We start from the raw sequence: 9955 nt of genomic DNA, 5'->3' as shown, positions 1-9955 counted from the left end.
AGATCCCCAGTGAAAGGAAAGAGAGAAAGAGGGCATTTGTCCCTCATCCATGCCACTGCATGGGAGATGAGTGGCAGGGACAGCGTTCCCTGGCAGATACTCTGGAAGGGCGCACTCAGAGCTCTCAAAAACAGGGATAGCTCTACTGTGCTTCCTGGACACTTTGAGAGGCCAGCTCTCCCTGGCATTGCAGCTGGCTAGGGGTGGGTTCAGCTCTCCTGCTCGCACACCCCCATGTCCAGGCAATCGGTAGGGCCGGTTCTACACGGCTTTCAGACATCAACATGTGCTTGGTCCCAGACCATGGATGACCACTTGGCCTCCTGTGGTAACATACCCCCAATGCTTTAGGGCCACAGACCCACACATGGGCCCCAGTGGGAGCCCAGGTCAGGATCTCATCACAGTCTCAGGTGGCATCACTGGCTACTCACATCTGGCTGTTCCTCACTCCCCTCAAGTCTCCAGCTCTGCCTCTCTTCATTGTGCATTTATCCTTTTGCTTCTCTTTCTCTTTCATTTCTCTACCACGTGCTTGCTCCTTTTAGTGGCACCTGGGGTCTCTGAATGTCTGAGGTCATCTCAGGAGTGGTTTCAGGTGTGCAATGCCCCCCTCGTGAATTATGGCACAGGGCAGGGATCATCTCAGGCATGGTCTGTCCCACCCCCACCCAACTGATGGTCGTCTCGGGCTAGCTCCCTGTCTGGGCTCCATGGTGCCAAACTGATGGTCATCTTAGGCTCGCTCATCGCCCAAGTCTGACCATAGGGAACCTATGCAAGGGTCATCTGAACCTGGTTCACTCCTGCCGGGTCCCACAGTCATAGAGCATGGTTGCTCTAGCCTCTGGCTCCATGGGAGCCATTTGGGCCTGTGCAGCACTGGACTGATCATCGTCTCAGACTAGCTTCCTGTCTGGGCCTGCCCGGCACTGGTCTGGTGGTCATGTCAGGCTTGTTTTCCAGGGAGTGTTGAGATACTAATGATTCAGATGTTTACAGAGAACGCTGAGGTGACATAGCCTCTCTGCCACCTACCGACACACATATGACACAGCAGCCATCCCTGTAACCTTTCTAGGGGCAGGGAAAATTGCTCTGAATTTAAATGAGATCATGTAGAGGGACACCCACTACAGTGTCTGCTTTTAGTCTGAATCTTCAGATCAGCCCTACTGAAATGGTTTGAAAATCCCTCAATGTCAGAAGCCATTGAAATGGTAATCTAGCTTCTAATAGTCACAGTTTCTTCTGTAGACACAAGGAATTGTTTCTTTGAGCAAAGCCTTCTGGGGAATGAGAAAAAGCAAGGGAGTTCATCTTCCTTTTTTGTTTTTATAAGTAAAGAATAAACAGGAAGACTCTAGAGGATGAATTAACTTCATAAATTTCTTATTCTGACCTACAGTGGAAAGTGTCTTAACTTTTAGAGTGTACAGATACAGACATACATATATGCATACTTACACGCACAACACCACTGTTTACATAAACATAATGTACACTTGTATATTGACAGAGAGAGACAGAGAGAGAGAGAGAGAGAGAGAGAGAGAGAGAGAGATGGAATGTGGATGTATTATTAACTATATACTAAGAAATAAGAATCCTAACACAAGTATCAAAAAAATTTCTAAGAGACACAAAATCAGTGTTTTCCCAAGTTGCCTGATAAAACTCTCCTAGGGACTGATTCATCCTCTGTAGCAGGGGTGAGAAAACAGCACTTCCCTGTGCACTCTAGATTACTCTTCGGATCAAGCAAAGCTCAAAAAAGTATTCAAACCCAACTTGCAAATGTAAAGACACTCCACCTCCCAGTGAGGCTACTAATTTTGGGCCCAAGCGATTTGGCCAACACCATTAACAATAAGTAGACAACTTCCTTCTGTGAACATATATGCTACTACAGTTAAAGTTTACCTTTTCTTCACTTTTATGAGACAGGATCTCATTCTTTAGCCCCAGCTTCCTAGAACTCAGTACATAATCCAAGTTGGCTTTAAACTCATGACAATCTTCCTACCTCAACCGTCCTAGCTCTGAGATTACAGATGTGAGTCACGACGCCCAACTCTATTAGAGCTAATTTTTAAAGCTCACAGGTTACTGCTTCCTCTTGAACGTGTCTGTCTCCCTGGTGGCAATATTTGAATGACATTAGGGAAATCCCACTTTTGAGTAGGAAAGAGGATCAGATGCAGCGTGTCACTTGGACCAGTTGATTTAAATCAGGCCCTGTGTGACCTGAGGCACCTGGAGCCATTCTGTTACCATAACGTCCTGTTCCTGCGAATTACTGGGGGGTGGGGGGCTGCAAAATCAGGGGAGGAAGTTACAGATGGAGATAACCCTGAAGGGCGGTGCTCAGGGGAGCCAGTGAACCCTTTCCTAACACTGTGTCCCTTTGCACATGTCTTTCCCAGTCTTAACAACTCTTCTGGGAAAGCCCTTCCCACTTGACAGACGAGGAAATTAAGGCTTGATCTAGTAAGTGAATGATGAGGAACACTTGGGGTTTTTTACATCGATTTTTACATCTTTGACAACTCCGTATACATACATCCTTGTCACAATCGCCTCTACTTCTTCTCTTTTGAAAACATTTGTGTATTCATCCATTTATTGATTACGTATAGGAATGCTCATGGCACAGTGTTGTGTGAAAGTCCGAGAACAATGTGTGAGGCTTGGTTCTCTCCTCCCATCATCTAGGCTCTGGGAATAACACTCAGCTCAAGGTTTGGCCTCTAGACCCCTTTCCCACTAAGCTATTTTACCGGCCCCCTCTATACCTTTACCCTCTTCCCACTCCTACCAATCCCCACCTCTTCCCGAGTCTCCATCCGACGTTCACGTCTTCTTGCTTCGGCTTTGCTTTTGCTCTGTGAGCCACTATATTTAACCAGGGCCGATGTCCTGGGCATGAGTGTGAAGCTGTGTGCTGAGCATGAGAACTCACCAGTGGCTACATCACTGACAATGCCGTCTTCACTCCAAGCGATCCCCCAGTGCATCTGGTTCCCCTTGTGTGGAGCCCCTCCCCAGTCTATGGCTCAGTGTTTACCTGTTTGGTCTTGTACAGACCCTTTGCAGGCTAAGGAAGCTGCTGTGAATTCACTAGTAGCAGCCATGAGGTGCCTCTAAGGCAACATTTTATAGCCCATCCCACGTTGTTGGGCTGGAGCATTCTTTCTGCCCTCTCTCCCTTGAGACTTGGATGGACACTTGGCCTTTGAGATTCTATGTGTCAGACTCTTCCCAACATATTAATCTGTAGCCACCCAAAGGAAGGAATTTCTGGGATGAAACAAACTGAAACAGAGTGAGGAGGGCAACTACGATGAATTAAACGGCATAAAAATGTAAGTCACAGAGAGGATGCGGACTTGAGGGGAATGCCAGAGAAAGGCTATAGAGAGTTCATGAGGAAACATGATAATGACAGCGCATCTAAACCTCAAACTCACTGTTAAGGGAAAGCATGTCAGGGCCGGCCCAAGGCTGAAAAGAAAGACTACGTAGCTAACCAGGAGCCAGCCCCACGGGCTGCAAAGAAACAGCAACTTGCAGGCTCGACAAGTGTCAGCTTGACAAGCAAGTTCCTGTGGATCTGAAAACAACAAATCAAGTTGGATGCCCAGACTGTGAGGTTAGAAGAAGGGGCTGCCACTTCCTCTACATCCCAGTCCCCTGGCTTTGCTGCCATCCTAACTAGACACTCCATATCGCCCTTGGTCCCCTGGCTGCTTTTTCTGCCTCCAGCATTCCACATTGTCTACAAAGTATCATTTTAAACTACAGCAGCAGAGTAAATAGTGGGAACCCTCCAGCTTAATCCCCAGTGATCTTTGACTGCGGCTCAGGAATTACTGTAGCAAGTAGTTCCCGGGCTACAGTCAAGCAGCTGGGTTCAAACCCCAGGACCCCTTGCCCACTCTTTGTGTGTCCTTAGAGAAGTTACTTGTTTGTTCCCTCTAGCCTCTTCTTTACAGGGTTATAATAGCACCTGTGTCACAGCCCACAGCCAAGCACTTAGGACAATTCCTGCAAATAGAACAGATAAAAAAACCAGCCCATGGGGAAAAATTCCTCCTTATCTGGGGACTGCATCAGCATAGGATAGACTCCGGGCCCCCAGCCACTGACTATTCACTCATTTTGGAGGTATAAGAAAGTACTGTTGGTGCTGAGGGATCTGGGTTCAGAACAATCTCCCAGGGGATGCACACCGGGTAATTCTGAAGAGAGTTTATGACCTCATCTAGGGGCTAAGACACATCTAGGGACTATGGCATGCAATGGCTAGGTTCACCTAGGACCTTGGTGGCATCTAGGGTCTCGGTGGCATCTAAGAGCTAAGTGGTATCTAGGGACTAGGTGACATCTAGGGATAGGTGGCATCTGGGGCTAGGCAACATCTAGGGGTTTGGTGGTATTTAAGAACTAGGTGGCATCTAGTGGGTGGGTGACATCTAGGGGATAGGTAGTATCTAGGGGATAGGATTCATCTAGGGACTAGGTGGCATTTAGGGCTAGGTGGCATTAAGGATTGTGTGCCAGATAATGGCTTATCTGTAATAGAGGGTGAGAAGTTCTTCCCCACAGCATAGGAGACTTGGACTCATTCTGTCTTTAGGTTAGAGGACTTCCCACACAGGAAAGCTGTGAACTGATTTAGGTAGCAAATGACAAGGGAAGAATGGCCCAGAGAAGGACAGGCCAGGGAACAGAGTGGCCCCTGAGGTCTAACTAATGTCTAGTCTCCATGTTTCTAAGAAACCTCTGTAATCACCAAATTCTTCTCTGGCCAAAAACATAATAAAATTGTGTTTCCTTGCACAAAATAATCTATGAGTGGAGTTGGAAATGGTCACAGATAAGAATCAAGCTTTGTCAAAAATGTCGTTTAAATCTTCAACAAACAGGAGGTTCTAAGCCCCTTTTACAGGTGGAATGGCCAGGGGTCTCCAAGGACTAGTCTTACGAACATCTAATAAGATTGGTGGTTTAGAACCGTGTGATTCCTAACCTGTGCTTTTATTATCAGTGCCACTGTCTCCAAGAGCAGAGGTCGCCAGCCCCACTCTAACAGCCAGTGTTTGTGAATCCCCTGTCCCAGCTATAGGAAGAGCAAAGTGAGCTGGGCAAAGGACATCCCCACAGGATGGCCAGGCTATAGGGATGACTGACCATAGTAACACCTCAGTGACCTCGGTGATGTGATCCTCTCTGGGGTCCCAGCCCCATGCAGGTCTGCAAAGTTCTTCATACTGGTCTCAAGAGCTGAGTTCCTCTACCATGTGGCCCCACCATAATAGAGACTCGGTTGCTCAAACATACAGGGAAAGACGACTGGAAACACTACAGAGGGGTTGGAACAGCCAGACCTGGGTACAGCAGACATCCTTTCAAACCACAGCATGGTGGCATAGGCCTATAAGTCCAGCATTCGGGAGGTTGAAGCAGGAGGATTTTCGTGAGTTTGAAGTCAGCCTAGACTATAAAGTGAATTCAAAGCAAGGCTAAGATATATTGTGAAGTCATGTCTCCAGAGAGTCAGTCGGACGGATGGACAGACAGACTGACAGGCAGAGCATGCGCATGTGAGGGGGCGAGTCTAAGTACCCAGCCCGACTCTAATGGCAGGGGGACCTGAGAACAAAGGAAGCATGGTCGTGAAGAGGTACGTAGCCTGCTGTGAGACTCTCTTCTGGACAGCCATCCACAAATTCCACTGTTGGGCAGTGACAGGCCCAATACCCACCAGGGACAAGGAGTGCTGGGCAAACTGTCATTGATGTCCAACCTCCCCCAAAGGACATCCCCTCCCCACACTTTGGCCCTGGCAGCTGCTGTGACTAATTCCAGGCACTTCCTTGTTGTCAGGTTTCAGCACTCTGACTTCCTCCTGCCGGAGCAGCTCTGGCTGAAGACAGACATTAATCTTCAAGGAGAAGGGCAGCCTCCTGGGAAGGCTCCTGACTGATTCACTGCCAGGACTAATAGCAACAGCCAAGTTGCCCGGTATTTGACAAAAGGCTCCAGCCTCTCGCCCAGTAAATTACTGAATGCCTCTATTCCCAACCTCGCCCTTCTTCACTCCTCTTCTGGATCCCAGCACCTGAGCCTGACAAGCATCACACAGCCCAGTGTCCCAGACCTATAGACAGGTTCAGAGGGAACACTTCCAAGCTGCTTATCCCCACTCTCACTACCCTCACCCTCACCCCAGTAGGGGGAGAACATTAGTTCTAAAAAGGAACCCAAAACTTTGTTTTGTTTTGTTTTGAGACAGGGTCTCTCTATAGCCCTTGCTGTCCTGGAACTCACTGTGTATACCAAGCTGGCCTTGAACTCACAGAGATCTACCTGCTTCTGACTTCTAAGTGGGAAAATTAAAGGCATGCACCACCATGCCTGACAGCAATCTGTATTTTCTAATAAGAAAGAGCTCTATCTTCTTCCTGAAGAATCTGATCTTCGGGATAGGTTTGAAGGAACCAATAAGATGCGTGTCGTCATGCAAAATAATTTCTGGGTATTTCTTAGCCTGCAAACATAATTCTGCAGAGCATCTAATACTGTTGTCTTAGGGTACTGTTAGCAGCTGGCATTTGTGTAGTTACTTTACCATTACTTCATGCCAGGCTTAGCATCACCCTGGGTCCAAGTGGAACCTGGACTCCAAGGTCTCTGACTTAACAAGGAGGAAAGGATGGTGTTTCAGATCAAATTCTGGCTCCCCTGCAAACCTGTGACTTCTATCCTCATCTTTTCCTTGTTCAATAAGGAAATGGGGACAGCATAGTAGGTGGTCGAGCATTCTGACTCAGGAAATCCAGAAGCTTCTACACATGCACTGCAGACATCTGGGACACCTCCCTCTGAGTGTGGGAGAAAGACAAGGTGCCACAGAGAAGTCTGGCTGAGCAGCTGGATGAAAGCAGGTGGAGAGGGACAGGCTCATTGGTGGCTACCCAGAAAGGGCCAGAGTTCTTAACTAAGTGGGTGCCTTGGAAATTATTAAAGTTTCAAGAAAGCCAGGAAGCAAACCCACAGCCATCAGCTACAGCACCAGTCAACTCGTGGCCTCTGCCCTTTCTGCTCTTCGGCTGATATGAAAGTCTGCTTCTAGTGCCTCTGTAGCCCCTCCCATGCAGACCTTCCCTGTCTCTGACCCTCAGCCTAGGCAGGAGCTCCTGTCTACAGAAGCAATTAGCATTAAAACCTTGTATTAATTGTGTCTCTTGGGACAGAGAGTGAAGGTGCACAGGGGACCAGGCTCGGCTCCATAGCTCAGCTGAATGGTCTCTCCCCCAGCTGTCTTTCCACCTCTCTCTCTCTCTCTCTCCCTCCCTCCCTCCCTCCATCATCTCTCCCTCTTCCTCTCCCTGTCACTCTCTCTGTCCCTGTCTCTCTTCTTTCCTGTCTCTCCCATTTCCCCCTCTTTCCTTTTCTCTCTTCATTCTCTTTCTCTCCCTTTCTTGTCTCTTTTTCTGTTCTCTTCACTTTCTCTTCCCCTTTCTCTTTTCTTCTTTCTGAGCCCCTTTCCTTTCTCTATTTCTCTTTCCCTTTCCCTCCATTTTCTCTTTCTTTCTCTCTCTTTTGCTTTCTCATCCTCTTGTTTTCTCTTTCCCTTTCCCTGCTCCTTTCTCTTCCTTCTTCCCTTTCTGTTTCTCTTTCTCCCACGTTCCTTCTCTTTCTTTCTTCCTGTTTCTCTTTTCCTTTCTATCGTTTCCACATGTCCCTTACACACACACACCACCCTCACACACACACACACACACCACATCAAACACACCCCACACACACACACACACACACATCTCACACACACACACACCACACACACACAGACATACACACACCCTACACACACTCCACACACACCACACACACCACACCACACACACCCACACACACACACACACCACACACACCACCCCACACCTCCACCACTCACACACCTCCACACCACACACACACCACACACACCACACTCCACACACCACACACTCACACACACACACTCACCCTCCTCACTCACACACACACACTCACACACACACAGCTCATGTACACATTCATTTGCTGTCATCACAGGCTGAGGCTTAGATGCAGAGCTAAGGCAGCACACATGTGCCTGTCACTCCAGCCACCTCTTGTCAGTGTCCTGTCTTATTGCTATGGCAGAGTCACGGTCCACCCTAGGCCAAGGGTATTCCTAGCCATCTTTCTCTATTTCTCTTTCCCTTACCTGTCATCTTCTCTTTCTCTTTCATTCTCTTTTGCTTTCATCCTCACGTTTTCACTTTCTCTGCCTCTTTTCATTTTACTTGTGTTGTTGTTGTTGTTGTTGTTGTTGTTTTCTAGTTTCTTTGCAAATTCTAAGGCTCAAAATATGCTGGGTTACTCCCAGGAGCCACACATATGTCTCTGGTTTCAAGAAAGTTTCATGGTTGCATGGGTTTAGTAAGAAATGAGGACACCTTAACCCTTGGACCTATGTAGTTCAGGTTACAGCTGAAACCCTCCGTCTCTCACTTGGACCTCGTCAGGAGCATCATCCTTTGAAAAGTCAGACACACAGACAACTACTGGTGGTTTAGATGGACCTCAGGCATGGCTAAGCCAAAGCCATCATGAAAGGACCCCCATGTAGGAAGACTGACTGCAAGCTGGACAGATTGCTGAAGCAGGTCTAGAGATATTCCTCCCAAGCAGAAGCTGAAGGGGTGCTGGCCATAGCCAGGGGAGAACACATCATCCATGTTGGGGCCTGTTCTGTGTCAGAGGGTTCACAGCTTGAGGGGCCCTGAGAACCTCACTGGGCAGCCAAACATCTGCCAGAGAATCTCTTGCCCAGTTACACCAGCACCTGTCCACACAGCCCCCACATCCTCCTCACTGCCACTTAGAGCTGGCAGGTGACCTGGAGGAAACAAGCCAACCTAGAGGACAGAGTGAAAAGAACAAGCCATGAGCTCTCCCCATCTTCCCAAGGCAGGAAGTTGAGCCTGGGTCCACCTTGCACACACACACACACACACACACACACACACACACACACACACACACCAAGAATTAGAGAGCAAACTTAAAGTTGGATGAGACACTGAAATTTTATATCAAATTAAAATGCCTAAAACTCCCCAAAATGTGTCTGTTGTGATCCTTGACAAGCTAATATTTCCACATGAGATATTATCTAGGAAATGAAAAGAGGTTCCCAGAAGATCTACCTTGAAGAGTAACAAGGAGAGAGGGGATAAAAGATAAACTTTAGAGGATGCACTTTGATTCATTCCTCATGTAGGCAAGTTACACCTGTAGGTCAGACGAGCTCAAACGTAAGGCATGCAATAATCTTAGAGAAGGCAGTGGAATGGTTAAATTGGGACTCTGATCTGGGAAGGAAAGCCAGAAGTGATGGCAGAGAGAACAGGTTGGCTCGGGATGAGCAAGTGGCATCAGCCTACCTAACAAAGTCTGACTCTCTGCATCCTGTGTTGGGCAGGCTGGGTGTTCAAAGGATGATGGTGCCCTAAAGGTCTGTAGGTCAGAGTCAAAGAGCCAGTCAGGAAGGAGCAAGCCTGACTCTGGGTGATCATAGCAACACACATAGTGGGGGCAGAAGTCAAATAATTTCACCAGAATCATGGGTTTTGTGGTGCTTTGAATGAGAGTAATCCCCATGGGTTCATATGTCTCAATATTTGGTCCCCAGTTGGGGAATGGTTTGGGAGGATTAGGAGGTATGGCCTAGTTGGAAGAAGTGTGTCATTAGGGGGTGGGCTTTGATGTTTCAAAAACCCATGACATTTCCAGTTAGCATCTCTTGTCTCCCTCCCTCCCTCCCTCCTCTCCCTCCATCCCTCATACTTATGGATGAGATGTGAGCTCTCAGCTACTACTCCGGCATCATGGCGGCCTGCCTGCTGCCATTCTCCCC

The 9955-nt window shown here is 48.0% G+C and overlaps 1 pseudogene; it reads right to left on the bottom strand.

The window, feature by feature from the left end:
- Positions 1-968: 968 nt before the first annotated feature.
- LOC116890580 lies at positions 969-1088 on the bottom strand (annotated as a pseudogene).
- Positions 1089-9955: the final 8867 nt, after the last annotated feature.

The sequence above is a fragment of the Rattus rattus genome, chromosome 1 (genome assembly GCF_011064425.1).
Source record: "Rattus rattus isolate New Zealand chromosome 1, Rrattus_CSIRO_v1, whole genome shotgun sequence".
Taxonomy (NCBI): domain Eukaryota; kingdom Metazoa; phylum Chordata; class Mammalia; order Rodentia; family Muridae; genus Rattus; species Rattus rattus.
This window is presented reverse-complemented; position numbering and strand designations above follow the sequence as displayed.